The sequence below is a fragment of the Furipterus horrens genome, unplaced genomic scaffold, assembly GCF_987537825.1.
Source record: "Furipterus horrens unplaced genomic scaffold, mFurHor1.1.pri manual_scaffold_2, whole genome shotgun sequence".
Taxonomy (NCBI): Eukaryota; Metazoa; Chordata; class Mammalia; order Chiroptera; family Furipteridae; genus Furipterus; species Furipterus horrens.
The window spans coordinates 154,015,123-154,034,809 of NW_028327172.1; the positions used below are offsets into that span (position 1 = coordinate 154,015,123).

General features: G+C 37.9%; 1 protein-coding gene across 10 annotated transcripts in view; it reads left to right on the forward strand.

The window, feature by feature from the left end:
- The window catches only part of ZNF438 (zinc finger protein 438), a 192,419-nt gene that overhangs the window by 108,359 nt on the left and 64,373 nt on the right, over positions 1–19,687 (forward strand). The gene's annotated exons all lie outside the window — the stretch shown is intronic.

The window sequence follows — 19,687 nt, forward strand, 5'->3', positions numbered from 1 at the left end:
CAAGGTTGGTTTAACATAAAATCGAAGTAATACCTTATATTAATAGAATAATGAACAAAAGCCACATGATCATTTTAATAGACACAGAAAAAGCATTTGACAAAATCTGAGTCCTTTATATGACAAAAACTCAACAACCTAGAAATAGGAACTTTCTTATCCTGAGGAAGGGAATCTACAAAGACCCACAGCTAACAGACTTACCAGTGAAAGACTGAAAGTTTTTCTAAGGTCAGAAACAAGACAAGAATGTATTATTCTCTTGTCACTTGTATTCAGCATTGTAGTGACTGTTCTAACCAGGGCAGTTAGGCAGGAAAAAGAAAGAAAAGTCATCCAAATTGAAAAAGAAGAAGCAAAACTTTCTCTATTTGCAGATGCCATGAGCTTACATGTAGAAAACCTCAAGGAATCTGCTAAAAAAAAACTGTTAGAATTAATAAGGTGAGCAAGGCTGAAAGACACAAGATCAGTATAAATTATATTGTATTATAATGAATAAACAATCTATAAATCTATAAACAAAATTAAGAAAACAGTTATATTTGCAATAGCCTTAAGAAGAATAAATACTTTGCGATAAGTTTAACAAAAGATGTTCAAGGCTTGTACACTAAAACTTTAAAACACTATTGATGGTAAAGACATAAATTAATTGAAAGACATTCTATGTTCGTGGATTAGAAGATCTTACATTGTTAAGATGGCAATATTTCCAACTTAATCAACAGATTTAATGTGATCTCTGTGAAAATCCAAGCTACCTTTTGTTTTGCAGAAGTTGACACACTCATTCTCAAATTCATGTGAATATGCGAGGGACTGATAATAGCCGAAATAGTCTTTAAAAAGAAAAGAAAGAAAGACACACTTCTCAGTTTCAAAATTTACTACAAAGCTATAATAAACAAGACAAAGGAATATACATATAGATAAACAGAATAGAATTAAGAGTCCAAGTAAACCCATACATTTATGGTAAACTGGTTTTTATCAAGGGTGCCAAGACAATTCAGTGTATGTAAGAATAGTCTTGTCGACCAATGGTCCTCAAATGACTGGATATCCACACGTAAGAGAATAAACGAGGACTCAACTGTATACAAAAAATGAACTAAAAACGGATCCAAGACCTAAGAAAAGAGCTAAAACTAAAACTATGTAAAACTCTGAAAAGAAAACATAGGCTGAAATCTTTATGACCTTGAATTAGGTGATGGTTTTGTAGACTGCCATGAAAATCACAAAAGAAGAAAAATACATGAGTTGGACTTCACCAAAATTTAAAACTTTTGTGCTTCAAAGGATACCATCTAGAAAGTGAAAAGACAACCCACAGAATGGGAGAAAATGTTTCCAAATCATATATCTGCTAAGGGACTTGCATCGAGAATATATAAAGAACTCTTACAGCTCAACAGCAACAAGAAAAATAACCCAGTTTAAAAATGGGCAAAGGATTTAAATATATATTTCCCCAAAGGAAATATACAAAATGTCAGTGAGCACGTGGAAAGGTGTTCAACATCATTAGTCATTAGAGAATAGCCACAGTGATATGACACTTCACACCCATTAGGATGGCTGTAATCAAAATATGGACAATTTTTAGTAAAGATGTGTAGAAATTAGAAACCTCATAAATTATAGGTGGGAATTTAAATGGACAGCTGCTTTGGAAAACAGTTTCATAATTCCTCAGAGGATTAAACATAGAGTCATCTGATGGTCCAGCCTATGTACCTACTCCATTTTGAGGTATACACCCAAGGGAAATTAATGTCTACCCAAAACATGCATGCCTACTTCACAGCAGCATTATTCGTAGTGCCCAAAAAGTGGAAACAACCCAAATGGCCATCAGATGACGGATAGCTAAACAAAATATTGTATATCCATGTGATGGAATATTATTTGGCAATAAAAAGGAATGAAGTACTCGTACATGCTGCAATATTTCTCAGCCTTGAAAATATTAAGCCAAGTGAAAGAAGACACAAAAGGCCACATATTGTATGATTCCATTTGTTTGAAGTTTTCAGAATAAAGTAGATTAATGATTCCTAAGGACAGGGAGTAGGGTGAGTGCTAACTGACATGAGATTTCTTTTTAGGGTGATGGATATTCTAGAATTAGATGGCAGTGATAGATGTATAATTTTGTGAATATACTAAAAAGCACTGACCTGTACACTTTAAAAGGATGAATTTTTGGTATATGAATTATATCACCAATATAAAGAAAGAAATATTGACTGAGCTCCTACATGTTCTGTTACTGTGGCAGATGCTTAGGGTATCTTATGAACACCAAGGGATGTGAATCCTGCCTTCTAGAACTTCTTTTCTGTTGGGGGTACCTGGCATTATCTAAGTAAAATTACAATACAGGAGTCCCTCTATATCACGGTTCACTTATCGCGGCCTCACTGTATCGTGGGATTTTTAAAAATATTATATTTAATTACTTATCATGGATTTTTCGCTATATCATGGGATTTTGCATTACTGTATATGTATGTTGTTAAGGTTACGTAGGTTTAAGAGTGTAGAATAAATGTAAGGTTCCTACTTCGCCAGGGGTGGAGAGTGGTCTAGAACATAATACCCGCAATAAGTGAGGGAGTCGTCGGTAGCCGTCCGTCTCGAGAGACGATGGTGTAGCTTCTTAAAGAGTCTATCTGCACCGCCGAGAATGGTTGTGCAGTCCGACTCGGGAGTGACATGGTATCTGTCTCCTCCCGTGTTGAATCGACATCTTGCGATGACGCTGGAGTGTCCTCTCCAGTGAAGCTGAAGCTACAGAGCCTGGGCAGGGTGATATGGAGGGTCTGCTGTTGCCCATGCAGCAGACCCCCCCCTCTCTTCGCAGCTGAAGGGTCCAAGGGAAAGACGGAGTCAATACAGCTTGGCTTCAGGTGCGCCGCAGGAGTTGCCGGTGTTGACTACAACGTCAAACCGCCTTAGGGACTCCGGCTCCGGATTATCTGTCGGGGTTTACTCCCTTAAGCCTTTCCCCTGAAGAGGTATGCCGCAAGGCAGCGGAGGTTTTTTGGAGTCAGAGTTTTCCTTCTCTGATGTGCCCTGACTGGAAGATCGAACCAGCGACACTTAGCTCGCAGGCCGACGCTCAATCCACTGAGCCAAACCAGCCAGGGCTTCTAATAATAAATACCTATCTGAAAATGCCAGCATTTGTCCTTGCCTCCTTGGCTTCCAGTGGAGTTGCAGCTCCGCCATAAACAGACCCTCTCCTGAGAGACAGCAGGGTGCTTTGGGAAAGAAACAGCAACTGGTGTTGAAAAACCTGGATCTGACGCCTAGAACCTTTCTGATCCTCAGTCTGTGCACAAATTTGTAGAGGTTGACAAGTCCAAAAGAGGTGGGCAGGGCAGGAGGCTGGAGACCCAGGAAAGAGTTGCTATTGCTGGTTGAGCCCAAAGGCAGTCGTGAGGGAGTACTGTAATGGTAAATGCTATAAGGGAAAAGAGCCAGGGTTCACTGAGATTATTAACAGGGGCATGTGAGCCAGACTAGGTTAGAGACAGTTCTCGTAAGGAGTTGATATTGCCGTGAGATGCAAAGGGTGAGTCCAAGTTAATTGAGGAGAAAAGCAGCATTACAGGGAGGAAGACCAGCATTTGTAAAGACTCTGCCTACAGAGCCAAGTTATGTTGAGAAAACTGGAGAAAGGCTAGTGTGACTGCGACACAGAAACGGGCGTGACAGGATGCAACTGAGAAACAGGCCAAGACTAGACTGTGCAATGCGACCTCATGGACACCTTATGACTTCTGGTGGTTTTCTGTCTGAGGTGGCATGTTCTAATTTTTGTTTTGAAAACGCCACTGTGGCTGTGTTGGTAAGAGAAGGAGCAGGAGAGGAAGCAGTGAAGAGAGTATTTAGTGGTCCCTGCAGGAAATGACGAGCAACTGCCACCAAGTAGTTTGGAGAAGAAAAGAAATGGACATATCTGAGGGCTTTTTAGGAGAAAACATTGACGTGACTTGGTGAAAACCTAGATCTGGGAAATGAGGGAGAAAAGGTGTAAGGCAGGACCCCTAGATGTTGGACTTTTGAAAGTGAATGGGTGGGAGGACAATTTCTAAGCCAGAGGTTTTCCTTCAGTATGTACTTTGTAAGGAACAACTTCAAGTAACATGAGTGCTTTTTTTTGTTTTCTTAATTTTTTTTTTTTAATTAGAGGTAAGAAGGGAGAGAAAGAAAGTAACATCAAATTGTTGTTCCACTTTAATTTTGCATTCATTGGTTGATTCTTGTATGTGCCCCAACCAGAAATTGAACTTTGGCATATCAAGAATACACTCTAAATAAGTGATCTACCTGGCCAGGGCCTAGAGCATTTTTTTTTAACCAAAGCAGTCAAACATAATATAGAACTATGTAGTTTACTATAGCAAATATTTTGGAAAAGAAAAAAAATGTTTTGAGAAAACTAGACTTTTTAAAAAATATTTGCCAGATGAATTTTTCTCCAGGGGTCTCTCTTGTCCTAGTTTACATCCTCAGTGTCTTATTATCATGTACTTGGCCTTGCCCATGATCCCCAGTGCTCTGAGATCATCTGCCATTTAAGTTTCCTCATTTTGATGTTAAGTAATACTAATAGATTCTGAAATAATTTTCTGGCAAGTAACTACCTCCCAATGAGGAAAAACTGGAATGAATTCAGTTTTAGAAATTCTTATTTCCTTGGCTAGCCAAAGTCTTAAAATGTCAAGTTCTTCAAAGAGATTTTTATTCTGGATTTATTTAGAGTGATAGTGTTTTATTATAATTTCTAAAAGCCACTTTGGCAATATAAGACTACACTGAAATAATTTTTATCTTTCCACTAAATTTTTTTCAACTGACCCTTGAGGAGTTAGGTACTGGGCATCCACTTGGATTTGAAATGTCTGCACATAGAGCTAGCTGTCAGATAAAGACCTGGCAAAGAACAAGAGTCATGCAAATGGATTGCAATTTAGATTATGCTATACTGTTAAAAGAAAGGTATCATTACTACTGTTTTATTACTAATTTACCAGTAATAGACAAACATTATAACTATAAATCCTGTTGGGTAAACAAAGCTTGAGGCAAATTTAGATTAGGAGAATCAAGTCATTTAGAGAAAATCACAGTGACCTGCCTTTTGCAACCCTGTTATGGGGCATTTTCACTCAAGTTTGTTCCCATGAGCCAGCACACACCAGAGGGAGTTAGGGACCATTGTTCCTAATTTTTCCATGAGAACACTGAGGCTTACCTTCATTTGAATCAAGTTTCTATTTGCATTATTGTCAACATAGGCTCAATCTAAGGATTAGCTCTTTTCTAATAACCATTAACTGTATTACATTGTTTCCCACATGTGCTTATTCTATTTCTGAGAATTGTCATTTGAAAAGGGAACTTTAAAAAAAGAATGGGGAAATGTTTGAGGTTTGAGACACTAGTGGTTAAAAGCAGAACCCATTGCCTTTCTCCAGCCTCCGCTCCACCCCATGTTAGTGCTGTGAGCTTAGGTAAGTTACCTGACCTCTCTGTACCTAGCTCCCTATGTGTAAAATGGTGATCATGAAATACCCATCCCAAGGCTGTGATGAGAATTAAATAAATCAGCACACACTTAAAATGCTTAAAACACTGTTCGCAGCATAGTAAGCTCAAAACACATGTTAGTTGCTGCCCCTGTTTTTAGACCATAAAATAGCCCTCCAACTCCCGCCTAAAAATTAAGATAAGTTAGTTTTGGTTGTTGTTTTGTTGATTTTGTTTGTCATTTGGGCCTTTTGTTGGCATAAGGACAAGGTTACCCTGCCAGTAAGTGGTATAAACCAGGTTTACTGAAGAGTTGGTTTAGGTCGGGAGAGAGCAAACTGGCTCTCCAGCCACATCAGCCTGTTTTAAATGCCTTGCAAGCTAGGAATGGGGTCTACATTTCTAGACTATTGGGAATGCATTTGAAAGAAGATATTTTGTGACACATGAGAAGTATATAAAATTCAAATTTTAGTATCCGTAAATAAAAATGGTTTAGTTGTTTACATTGTCTGCAATAGCAGAAAAGAGCAATTGAGACAGAGATTGTAGAGCCCACAAAACTGAAATATTCACCAGATGGTTTTTTGGAGAAAAAGTTTTCTAATGCCTGGCTTGTGGGGTTGTTACACTGATTGAATGGATGAACTCATGCCTTTTACACTATCCTGCTTTGACAGAAGATGTAAGCTTACGTAAGAAAGCATATGACTGGTGCCAGGTAGGTACTGGACTTATCAGGAACTCACTTTCTAATATAAATAAATGTCTAACCACTACATGTACACTTGAAACTAATATAATATTGAATGTCAACTGTACTTGAGAAGTTTTTAAATAGTACTAATTACAAAAAATAAAAAAACACTAAAAAAGGAAAGCGTATGACTTTTAATTAGCCTGTGGCAGAAGACTTTGTTTTGATTTAGAAGAAGTGTAACTTTCCACTTTGATTTAATTCTGTTGAAACTGGCATACAAGTTCATGAGTAGATTTAATTCAACTCTAGTAGATTGCAAAGTGTAGACATGTCAAAAAGAAACCATACATATTTAGTAAAGAATATTAAGATTTGGGTTTCTCGCAAGAATTGTCAAAATGGAAGTCTGACTATGTATGTGTGTTCAAGGATGTTTGCCATCCCGTAATTCTATTTAAAAGATTCCTAAAATAAAATGAATTCTGAAACAATCTGCTAATAAGATGATTTGTTCAATGGTAACATACCTTAAGGATATAGTATTAAAATTCCATTTCAGAAGTTACTTGTGGTTATTTTTTCAAGGCTTTGTGACTCAGAACCTAATATTTATAAGACAGCCAAAACTCTGGAGGCTTTTAGCAATTTTGCATAGAGGGCACATGCTTTGATTTTGTCAGACTAATCGTTTAGACAAATAACTTTTTCTTCTATCCTTATGCTATTTTTAACTATGATGTAGAGCTTTTTGTTTGGTTGGTTACATAATCTTTACTTAGGATCTGTTTTGTCCTTCAATGTCTGTGATCTTGCAACTCCTTTTGTGTAGGTTTATATCTTTCAAAGTATATTTATCAGGTATTTTTGGAAGACTTCTTCCCTCTCTGACCCTGGGGCTAATGGGAACAAGAGAGACTTGGAACCTGCCCTTGTGGAGTTTTGAGTCTGTCAGAAAAGACAGGCATTAGATTAGTAGAAGTATGATCTGTGGTGGGAAAGGAGAATTAAGTTGTACAATAGGGACATGGACTAAGAGGCCTAAACTAGTTGGGGGAAGTCAGAGAATATTGTTTCTTTAGAAAAAAAAATTTTTTTTGTGCTATTTTGAAAGTCCATTCTTAACTAAATGTCTGTTACTAAGCTGAAATTATTTTGAATTTAACAAAAATACTGAAACAAGAATTTTAAAAAATTATGTCTAATGTCCATCGTATTGAGGTAGGCATAATGTACTTAATTGCTTTTTATCAACAGATATTAGATGCTTGGTTGATGAACTGTGTGTATTTGACTTGGACAGAAAATTATTTATTGAGACTAATGGTCACCATAAATTTGGGATGAGGGAAATATAAAAAATGGAAAAAGGCTACCATTTAGTACTTAGTACTTGAAAATCAAAATATCTATCTGTCCTTCTTGAACAAAAATATTTTTAAAGTAGCTTCTAACTAGGTTATTTTTCTGCTTCGTTTAGAACAGATTCTTTATTTTTTAACATAAAAACAGATGGCTATGTACAATTGACCCTTGAATAATGTGGGGGTTAGGGTCACTGACCACAACCTGCACAGTCAGAAGTCTGAAAACCGCTTTTCATTCCTCCAAAACTTCACTACAATAGCCTATTGTTAACTGAAGCCTTACTGATAACATATACAGTCAATTAACACATATTTTGTATGTTATAGGTATTACATACTGTATTCTTACAATAGAGTTATAGGAAAGAAAATTTTATTAAGATAATCCTAAGGAAGGAAAAATACATGTGCAGTACTGTACTATATCAATTCTGTAGGTTTTTATCATCTGTTTACAATATGAATCATCTGCTAGTACTTACATCAATATTGTTTATATGATATAAAACACTGTAGATGTTATATATATTACTAACAATAAAAATGAAAGGATAACGTGAAAATGAAATTCACATTTATTTACAGATATAACAATTCATGCATTAATAGCAAAAACAGTAATATGATTGCTTTATGGTAGCCTAGTGTAATCAATATTTTTGCTTCACGGTAGTAAGGAAAACTCCAAAAAATTTTCCAATGTATTTATTGAAAAATATCTGCATATAAATGACCCACACAGTTCAGACCCATGTTGTTCAAGGGTCAACTGTATGTACACACTCATGTATACACACACATACACAATGTACAGAAATAAAGGGGAAGTTCCACCAGCTCAAGTGCCAAAGGTACTCACTGTTGACAAACTGATGTATCTTGTGGGAATACAATTTTTTTAAGATGGATAGGTCAGACTATACCCACTGTTCCACAGTTTGCTTTACTTAAGATTATTTCACAGACATCTTTCCCTCCAACATTTATTGAGAACTTCCTGTCTCTCTAGATCTCCTTCAGTATTCTTGTTCATATCTCTGAAAATGCTGTTTTAAGTAATTCATCCAGAAGGTAAAATATTCAAAAGGTTTATGAACGAGGATACAGTGGAAAGTTAATCTCCTTCCCAAGTGTGCCTACTGATTCTCCTTTTTCCAAAGGCAACCACCTTTAGCAAATTCTTATTCTTTAAAATTGTTTTCTTAATTTATATGACTTTATTTAGTCAGACTGAATTAATACCCTTCCCAGTCATTTCTAGGGAAAGTGAACGCTTAATGAATTTATAGCAGCAACCAATTTATTTTGCAATATGTCTTAAAGATTGTATACCAAAATGAGAAAAGATTTACCAATAATTGTATTTCAGTTTTGAATGTCATGCTGTGTGATTGTTAGAGGATGTAATCTGTAGGTGTACAATCTGCCAGCACTTTAGATAATTAAAATGTAACTGAATGTTCCCAAGAGAAGCCCCACAAGGCCCCGCATGCTCCAGAGCACTGCCTCCCAGCCACCCTCATGCCTGCCTTCCTGTCTCACCATCTGCATTATAAATAAAGACCCAACTCTTGGGAAACTCAAGAATAAATGGCCTTGCTGCTCTAATCTCAAAGGTAATTGAAGGGTTTACAGCCAATCTCGGATGTGCCTACAGTTGTTTTAATCTGGAACCACTTAGATTAATTTTATTCCCTCAACTCAACTTGGATAGTGCCTGAGCCTGGGAGCAGGGGGGCTGTGGCTGGAGTGGAGAGACAGTGCACTAAGGGAACAGGTTGGGGGGCATTCACCCCTGCCTGAGTCCACTTCGAGCCAAGATGTTATTTGTCGAAGTACTTTCCCAGTAACATTGGATCTTTTGTTAACTGCTAATATTAAAGTAGCCTGGACAAAGAAACTACCTGCCTCTCTGATAAACTCACCAGAGAAAATGGGGTGATTCGTGTCTGGGGGAAATAGAAAGTAGCTATGTTGGTAGCCTATCTCTGGAGGAGCCCTAGCCTGATATTTCCTGTGTATCATTTTTGTACAAATTATGTTCCTCAAAACATACACAGAAGTATGTAATGCTAGATGAGAAGATACTCTCTCACCTAGTAAAACCTTACACAATACCTTAATGCATCATTTCTTTTGACATAGATATATGTGTAGTATAACTATTGTATATTTTGTAAATGTTCTTTAATTTTATTATTTTTTTCACAGTTGAACATGTAAGAACCTGGCTCAAGTTCAGTGTGCTTCCAATAAAAATTAAAGATTCTTAAAACATCCTGATTGATTTCCTTTTTTGCCCCAAATTATGTTGTTTAAAAGACCTGTGCTTCTTATCACTAATACAGTCACATTTACTTTTTAAAAATTGTGGTAAAAACACAACAAAATTTATTATTCTAACGATTTCTAAGTTCAATAGTGTTAAGTATACTCACGTTGTTATGCAACCCATCTCTAGAACTTTTGCACCTTGTAAAACTGAAACTCTATACCCACTAAAGAACAGATTCCCATTTCTCCCTCCCCGCAGCCCCTGAAACCACCATTCTACTTTGTTTCTCTGAATTTGACTACTCTAGAGACATCATATATGTGGAATCACAGAGTACTTGTTTTTTTGTAACTGGATTATTTTACTTAGCATAATGTCTTCAAGGTTCATCTATGTTGTAACAGATGTCAATTTTTTATTCTTTTTGAGGTTGAATAATGGTCCATTATATATGTATAGCACATTTTGTTTACCCGTTCATCTGTCAGTGGACACTTGGATTGCTTCTTGGCTATTGTGAATAATGCTGCTATGAACATGATTATGCATATATCTCTTTGAAATTTTGCTTTTATTTCTTTTGAATATATACCCAGCTGGAATGGATGAATCATATGGTAATTCTATTTTTAAAGTATTGAGGAACTACAATACTGTTTTCTATAGCAGTAGCACCATTTTTTATTCCCATCAAAAGTGCATAAAGATTCCAGTTTTTCCACATCCTCACCAACACCTTTTATTTTCTATTTTTGATCATAACCATCCTAATGGATGTCAGGTGATATCTCATCATGATTTTGATTTACATTTCCCTAATGATAAGGAATATTGAAAGTCTTTCTAAATGCTTGTTTACCATTTCTGTGTCATCTTTGGAGAGTTGTCTGTTCAATTCCTTCACCCGTTTTTAATCAGATCGTTCTTGTTGAATTTTAGGAGTTCTTTATATATTCTAGCTATTACTGCCTTATCAGATATGTGATTTGCAGATATCTTCTACCTTGCCATAGGTTGTCTTTTTACTCTGTTAATTGTTTCTTTTGTTGCTCAGAAGATTTTTTAAAATGTAGTACAATTTGTCTACTTCTACTTTTGTTGCCTGTGTTTTGCTGCCATATTGATCACATTTACTTTTAATATTTTGGGTTCCAATAATTTTTCTAAAAAAATAAAAGCAAAATGTAATGAAATTTCAAATAATGTAAAACCACTGTAGCACAGACAAAGACGGCCACCGCCTCAGAGTGAACTCAGGCAGCAGCATCTTTACTAGCCTGAAAATTGCTTCATCAACTAAGATAAAAATACACACATTTGGAATACAAAAGGCAATTGAGATATGGATCTACAAATTATAAAGAAGTAGATTGTGCAAACATGGTCAAATACATGAAAACAAAAGCTCAAAAAAGCACTCCCAGTCGTATCCTTTTAATTGGAATCCTTGTGTATCCATAATGAACCATGTAGAAAACTTTGCAATAAAAAAAATGATCCTCTGTTGCCTTCTGCATTCTTATTTTTTACATCTTTCCAATGGGGTACTCCACAAAGTCAGTTTATAAACAGAGAAACAATTATACATTTTGATTCTAAGATTAACTTTCAAATTTAGAGAAATAAAAGATACTTTTAAAGGATTGAACTATTTACCTCAACTTAAATTTTAATAAACTATTGCAGTTGATCAGAAACAAGATCATTTAACAACTATGGAGACTATCAGCATTGCACAAAAAGTCCTAGACATATCTTTTATAAAAACTGCAGTAGAATGCATGAAGAACCAGTTCTTAAATGGGTTTCTGTATGAGATACTAAAAGAAACTGGAATTTAAGTAATTTTTTTCTTCACATGCTTATTTTCCTTTTAAAATAATGTTGTCATTGTTCCTTTTTCCTCCACTTCCTTTTACTTTCTTTTGTGACTTCTGTTTATTCCTCTTTCCCTTGCTTAGTAGTCCCACACAGATGTATATATAGTCCTTCTCCTTGCCTAATTTTCCTTCCCATCCACACAAATTCATTATTCGCTATACTCAGCACTATCTGTCCTTCAGCATTTGTAAGGATTAAAAGGAGCCCAGCAGTCTGTATGGGTATCATTCTGGTTTCACCGCATTGGAGGACACACAGAGTAAATACTTCCCAAGTGCCAGGTCAGGAGGCTTCCTCTCCCACTGGGGCCCCAGGCCAGGTGCTGGTAAGGAGGTGGGAAACTGAACCACCAGGAAACCATTAAGCTCAGATGTTGCCTCTGGACCATCTTACCTTCCGAACACCTAAAGCAATTCGAGTCTTGAAAACTTAAGCAGAAAAAGAAGCTACTGAGATATTCTCCACCCCTTTGTTTTCTTTTGGTTTAAATAAATTGTGGTAGTTATGAGCAAGTGCTCAGCTGACAAGAAAGAAGACGTATTGGACAACAGAAAACAAGGGGAAACAGGTATGACTCTTGGTCCAGTAGTGGACCATGGGAAGTTTTCACAAGCTTTGTAACACATACAGCACTCCCGGAAGAGATTCCATGTATGCTTATTAAACTTGCTGGTTAAGCTTTAGGTGAGTGAAATTCAGGTTTTTGAGTGGTTACTCTCTTCTACTAGTCCTGTAGTGCAGGGGTCCTAGTCCCTGGGCCATTGACCGGTACTGGGCTGTGGTCTGTCAGGAACCAGGTCGCACAGCAGAAGGTGAGCTTGAATGTAATGGGCTTGAATCATCCCGAAACTATCCCCCACCCCAGTCTTTGGAAAAATTGTCTTCCATGAAACCGGATCCTGGTGCCCAAAAGGTTGGGGACCACTGCTCTAGTAAATCATTTTGCTCTGTGAGAGAATGCTGTAATCTTATTTGGGAAGGTTTATTCATTAATAAAAGGTACCAAAATAAATTTAGTAGGGTCACTGGGTTTTATTTAATGGTATTACAATAATTGGTTTCAGATTTGTGTTCTTTCCCAGAGGACAAGATTTTTTTTAGTTTTTTGATGCCTATTTAAAGCATGAGAGTGACTAGAAAATTAATGTCATGACCTTTATAGCTTGTTTATGGTTTTTCCATGTGGTACCCTAAAGGATTTAGGGAATAGTGTACATTTAAAATAAACCACTTGGTCCAGACATGTAAAAGTTGAGTTAATTGGGTTCACCTGATCCTCAGCTGGTAGCACCTCAGTCAAGACACTTCCTTTTTAGAAAAGAGGCACCACTAGAAAATTATCTATAAAGCTGTACCTGTACATTCTATAATGTGTTGAAAATAAAAACATTTTTAAAAGCCTAGTTTTTAAAATATGCAGTTTTTTTCCTCCTATTTTTTAAAATCTGGATGTCTTTTTCAATTAGGAAATCACTTTGTCTTTTCATTTTCATAGCCAGAATGCGCTGACACAAACTAATGGGCCAAGCTCTGTGACACTAATACCCACTTCCTCTGGTGATGCTGGGCAGCCACAGTCTCTTGCACTTTACTCTGACCTAGTCTGTCGGACTTTCCATAAACCATTGCCCCTCTAATCCTTGAGATTGACATTTGTTTTTATTTTATTGTCAGGGTTTGTGTATTTCAACAATGAGCAGTATTAGTATATCAGCTAAAGTTGAGAAAAATATCCAGGCATGCTAGAATTTTTAAAGATTTTCAATAATTGATTGAAAAATTCCTGTGGCAATTTTTATAGATAGTGGTTTTAAGGCACTCTCATACATTGGTGAATAAATTAGTGTAACTTCTTGGAATCAAAATTTGGCAATTTCTATAAAATTTTTAAGTCAATCCAGAAATTTATTTTTTTAATATGCTTTATTGATTATGTTGTTACAGTTGTCCCAATTTCTTTTCCCTTTGTTCCCTCCACCCAGTGACCCCGCCTCCCTCAAATTGTGACCCCGCCCCACTTAGTCCATGCTCATTGGTTGTGCATATAGTTCTTCTCAACATCTTCCTATCTATTCCACTCCCTCCTACTATGCTTCTTAATTCCTGTACCATCTCCATCCCTTTCCCCCTTCTCCCTCCCCCCAAAATGTTCCCCATACCTATAGTTCTTTTCCCACTCTCATTGCCTACTTAATTTGCCTTTGTTTTGATTCCCGAGCTTCTGTTGTTGGTTGTGATACAGTTTTCATTTTAATGTTCATAGTTTTGATCCTCTTTCTCCTAAACAAGTCCCTTTAACATTTCATAGAACAGTGGTTTGGATCTGATGAACCCCTTCAGTTTTACTTTGTCCTGGAAGCACTTTCTCTGCCCTTCTATTATGAATGACAGCTTCGCTGGATAGAGTATTCGTGGCTGTAGGTTTTTGATTTTCATTACTTTGAATATTTCTTGCCAGTCCCTTCTTGCCTGCAGAGTTTCTTTTGAGAAATCAGCTCATAGTCTTATTGGGACCGCTTTGTACATAATTCTTTTCTTCTCACTTACTGTTTTTAAGATTCTCTTTATCCTTAATTTTTGACATTTTAATTATAATGTGTCTTGGTGTGGTTCTCCCTGGGTCCAGTTTTTTTGGAACTCTCTGTGCTTCCTGGACCTGTAAGTCTATTTCCTTCCCCAATTTAGGGAACTTCTGCTTCATTATTTTTTCACATAATTTTTCCATTTCTAGTTCTTCTTCTTCACCTTCTGGCAATCCTATGATTCAGATGTTGACCTGCTTATAGCTGTCCCATAGGTTTCTGAGCCTCTCCTCATTTTCCTCACTTTTTGTTTCCTCTTTCTGCACTGGTTGACTGTTTGTTCCTTCCTTATGTTCCGATTTGTTGATTTGATCCTGGTTTTCTTTCCCTCACCACTAGTTTCATATGTATTTTCCTTCATTTCAGCAGTACAAGCCATCATTCCTTCCCCGTCTTGTTTAAGATCTGCTGCTAGATCTGTAAGCATTTGTATAACTAAAGCTCTGAACTGTGCCTAAGAGAGATTTCCTATCTGCTGATCCATTAGATCAGATGTTTGCTGTCTGGTCAGCTGCATCACTGGGATCTCTATCATGATCTGTGCCATCCTGACAGTTTTGTTTACCTTTGCTTCCTTGGTGGGGCTGTCATACTTCCTACACTATAGGGGGCAGAGCTCTGTGCACTCGTCACTACCGGCAACCCTTCTCACCACACTGTGGCGTTTTGTGTGGGGGCAGGGGTCCAAGATGGATTCCTGCTCTTCACTCTCCACTGAGAGACCGGGAGCCTCCTCCTCTGTCCCCATTCCCTCCGGCCTTCACAATTCAAGGCAATGGGGGTCTGCCTTCCCTGGCGGTTGAATTGCAAGCCGACGGGTTTGGTCTGTAGCCAGCGGTGCTCCCCAGGCACTTCTCGCCTCCCCTTAAATACGGGTGTCTGTGCTTACCACCATCCAGCAGCCATCACTGCAGCTGCCGCCACCAGCACAGCTTGACCTCTCTGCCCTGGCTTCGTCCCTCCTACTCATCCAGACGAGCACCACTTGTTTATAACTTTATATGTTGGGCTTCCATATAGTTTTATTTTCTGGAACTTCTGGTTATTTCTAGTTTTGCAGTAGTTGTATCCCTTCTTAGTTGTGGAGGGAGACAGAGCGTGTCAGTCTAGGCCTCCATCTTGGCCGAAGTCTTGTTGAGGGAAACCCAGAAATTTCTTACTGTGACTTTACCCTACAGATAGACTTCTACATATCAGCAAAGATGCATGTATAAGAATGCACACTGCAACTTGGTAAGAGCAAAAGGCTGAGAACAATCTCATTGTCAGTTCGCAGGTGACTGGTTAATAAATTGTGGTTCCGTGCAATGAAATGCTATTCAGTCTCTAAAAAGAATTAAGAGGATCCATAACTGCTGTTATGGAGAGCTCTTGAAAATATAGTAGTAAAAAAAATTAGCATGTATAATCTACTCCAATTAGGAGAGGAGAAAATGGGAGATAGAGCATATACAAGATCTGTCCAGAAGGTTCCAGCCATGTAATATGAAAAATGGAAACATTTACTGAAAAAGATACAAGATACAAGAAACATTGTGTATAGGACAATGACGCCTCAGTTCCCTACAAAGGAGGCACCTTGAAACCTCACACTGTTCTACTTGCCATTAGCTGCCCCATCATATTTTCCTGAATCTCATTCATGGTCTGAAAGCACTTCCCTTTCAAAGGTGATTTTAGTTTTGGGAAAAGCCAGAAGTTGAAGGGCATCAAATGGGCTGTAGCAGGTCTGAGTCACCTGGGTGATTTGATGTTTGGCAAAAAAACTACGAGACGTGATGCATGAGTGGTCATGTTGCCACGATGAAGCTGCCAATCACCAGTTGCCCATAGCTGCGGCCTTCTGAATCATCCAAATAGTTTCCGCGAAGGAATGTCCAAGCTTAATGTAAAATTTGATGCAGATTCGTTGCACTGCTTGCTCAGTCACTTTGAATGCAACTGCCACGCAGTACACATGCTCACTCAACAGCATCTACCGCCCCCAGTGAAGTCATCATAGTTCACGCATGCACATTCTAGTCCACTCTCCTTGGCTGCCAGGTTATATTGACATTGTGCTAACCATTCTCATTATATTAACAATGGTCAGATTTTTTTCTGGACAGATCTCGTATCTATAAATTAGTTGAAAAATACACAGACAACTGTTTCTGAAAGTACACCCACAAAGGTGCTAAGAGTTGTTGCCTCCAAGGAGGGGAATTAGTGTGACAGAACGAGAGGGAGACCTGTGCATTTTTATTTAGCTTTTTCTATGTTGGAGAGAATCATTTTATGATAACCTAAATGTTAGATAAATGCCATCAGGGACATGGAACTTTTAAAAATGTAGATAATGCTGAAAAGGTAAATCTGTGACTAGAGTGCTCCTGGGAAAAGCTGAAGGTTTGAATTATTTTTTTAAGTATTTTATGGTTTATGTTATTACAGAAGTTCCAATTTGTTTTCCCTTAGCTTCCCTCTTCCCACTATCCTCCTTCCCTCCAGCAATCCCACCCCCCTTAGTTCATGTCCATGGATCGTGCATATAAGTTCTTTGGTTTCACCTTTTCCTATATTATTCTTAATTTCCCCCTGTCTATTTTGTACCAAACAATTATGCTTCTTAGTTCCTGCACCATTTTCCCATTTCTCCCTCTTCTCCCTCCCAGCTGATAACCCTACAAGTGATCCCCACACCTATGATTCTGTTCCTGTTCTAGTTGTTTACTTAGTTGGATTTTCTTTTCATTTTTTAGATTCAGTTGTTGATACTTGTGAGTTTGTTGTCATTTTAGTGTTCATAGTGTTGATCTTCTTTTTCTTAAATAAGTCTCTTTAACATTTCATATAATAATTGCTTAGTGATGATGAACTCCTTCAGCTTTACCTTGTCTGGGAAGCACTTCATCTGCCCTTCCATTCTAAATTATAGCTTTGCTGGATAGAGTAGTTTTGGTTGTAGGTCCTTGCTTTTCATCACATTGAATACTTCTTTCCAGTCCCTTCTTGCCTGCTTAGTTTCTTTTGAGAAATCAGCTGATAATCTTATAGGAACCCCTTTGTTGGTAACTCTGCTTTTCTCTTGCTGATTTTAAGATTCTCTCTTTATTTAACCGTTGGCATTTTAATTATGATGTGGCCTTGGTGTGGTCCTCTTTGGGTCTAGCTTGTTTGGGACTCTCTGTGTTTCCTGGACTTGTATGTCTATTTCCTTCACCAAATTTGGGGAGTTTTCCTTCATTATCGTTTCACATAAGCTTTCGATTTTTTGGTCTTCTTCTCCTTCTGGCACCCCTGTGATTCAGATGTTGGCACGTTTAAAGTTGTCCCAGAGGTTCCTAAGCCTCTCCTCAGTTTTTTCAATTATTGTTTCCTCATTTTATACTATGACTTTTTTTCCTCCTTTATATTTCAAATCATTGATTTGAACCCCAGTTTCCTTCTCTTCACCATTGGTTTTGTGTGGATTTCCTTCGTTTAATTTAGCATAGCCTTCACTTCTTCCCTTATACGTTTGCCATACTTAAGCATATCTGTCAAGCCTGTGAACATCTTTATCATTAGTGTTTTGAATTCTACAGCTGTTAGGTGGGTGATCTCCTCATTTGTTAGGTTGACTATCTCCTCATTGCTTACTTCTCCCACTGGAACCTTGATCCATTCCCTCTTTTGGGCCATACTTCTCTGTCTCCTCATCTTGGCAGGTTCCTGTGTTTGTTAACCTCTGTTTCTTAGATAGAGCTGTTGCACCTGTTACATTGTAAGGGGCAGAGCCTTAGGTATTTGTCAGTACAGGGCAACCTGTTTCACCAAATTGTGGCGCTGTGTATCAGGGAGGAGTCTGAGAGGGAACAATTCTGCTTGCTCAGCACTTGCCCCTTTTTCAGGCACTTCTGTATGGGCCTAGCGCCTCTCAAGCTATTGCCCTGACCATTGTTGCCAGAGTGGGTGGGTCTACGGACATTCTAGGACGGTGGGGGCCCTTTAAACAAGCAGACTTTGCTGCGAGATCAGCAGTTTCTGACCCCAGCCCAACCCCCACTGGTTTGCACAGTCAGAAGCAATGAGGCTTTATTGTCCCCAGCGCTGGTACGGTGAGCTGTGTGGTCTGGCGTGGTGCTGGGAGTGCTCCCCAGGTGTCCCTCTCCACTTTTTAAAATGTTTGACTGTGCTTTCTGCCAGCCTGCTGCTGCCGCTGCTGCTGCCACCATCACACCACGTCCTTTCCACCCCGGTTCTGCCCCTCCTACCTGTCTGGATGAGTATTTCTTCTTTATATCTTTGTTTGTTGGACTTCTATGCAGCTCGACTTTCTGGAACCTTGAATTATTTTAAAAGAAGAAAAATTACCAGAATCATTCTTTAAGTGGCAGTTCACACACCAGGAAGAACATGGCAAAATATAAAGCATGGATGAAATTAGCAGGAAATAGACCAGTGGGTTTTTTTTTTTTTAATTGAATAGTCATTGTAAAGCTAATTGATGGGATTTTAATTTAATGCAGAAACTTCAGTGAAGAAGGAAAAAGCTAGAGATGGAAGCAGAGCTGAGAGAAAAGTGGATTATATTGGCTGTGTCATGAGGAGGTTAGAATGGAAGCAGAAGATAGAGTTTGTTGGAAGTCCACTGGTTGGTCTATGGTGATAAAACCAAAACTCTTTGGTGCTTGGCTACAGGTAAGATTTAAGAGAGGAAAGGAATGTCATGAATCCAAAATGATCTTACATCAGTTTTCTCTAAACCTGCTTAGCTCAAAGAAGATTTTGTAACAGAATGTAGATAAGACAAGAATAAAAATGGTGAAAATGTGATCATTTCAAAGTAATGAAACAAATTTAAAATGATTGAAACACTGGCAGCCAGACTGAAGGGAAAAAAAATAATGAAGTTTCACAATCTGTATTTATATCATGGACGGGTAAATGACAACCTCTTTATTTTATGGTGTTTATTTTACTCCTGAGTGTCATCTGATACCAAGTGGTGCAATTCTTTTTTGAAATGCTTTTATCTTCACCATGATGGTAACCTCATGGCCTGATTGACTCCTTCATTCTTTTAAGCATTGAGAAGCCAGGATGGAAATCCCAAGGATGCTCTTTTTGATGTAGAAAGAACCAAATATTTTTCTTACGTTTGTATCTTCTACATTTGCATAAATAAGAAATGGAAAGACACCTGCTTATTAAAACTTGCCTAAAACTTGGTTCTTTTTTGACTTAACTAAAATGCACTGGGACCTGTTAGTGGAAAAGCAGCAGCATCAACAAATTGGGTTTATAAGTAATGTTGGGGATCATTGCTTCCTGGGACTTGTTACCTATGGGTAGTGACACCTGAAGCAATGTTGTT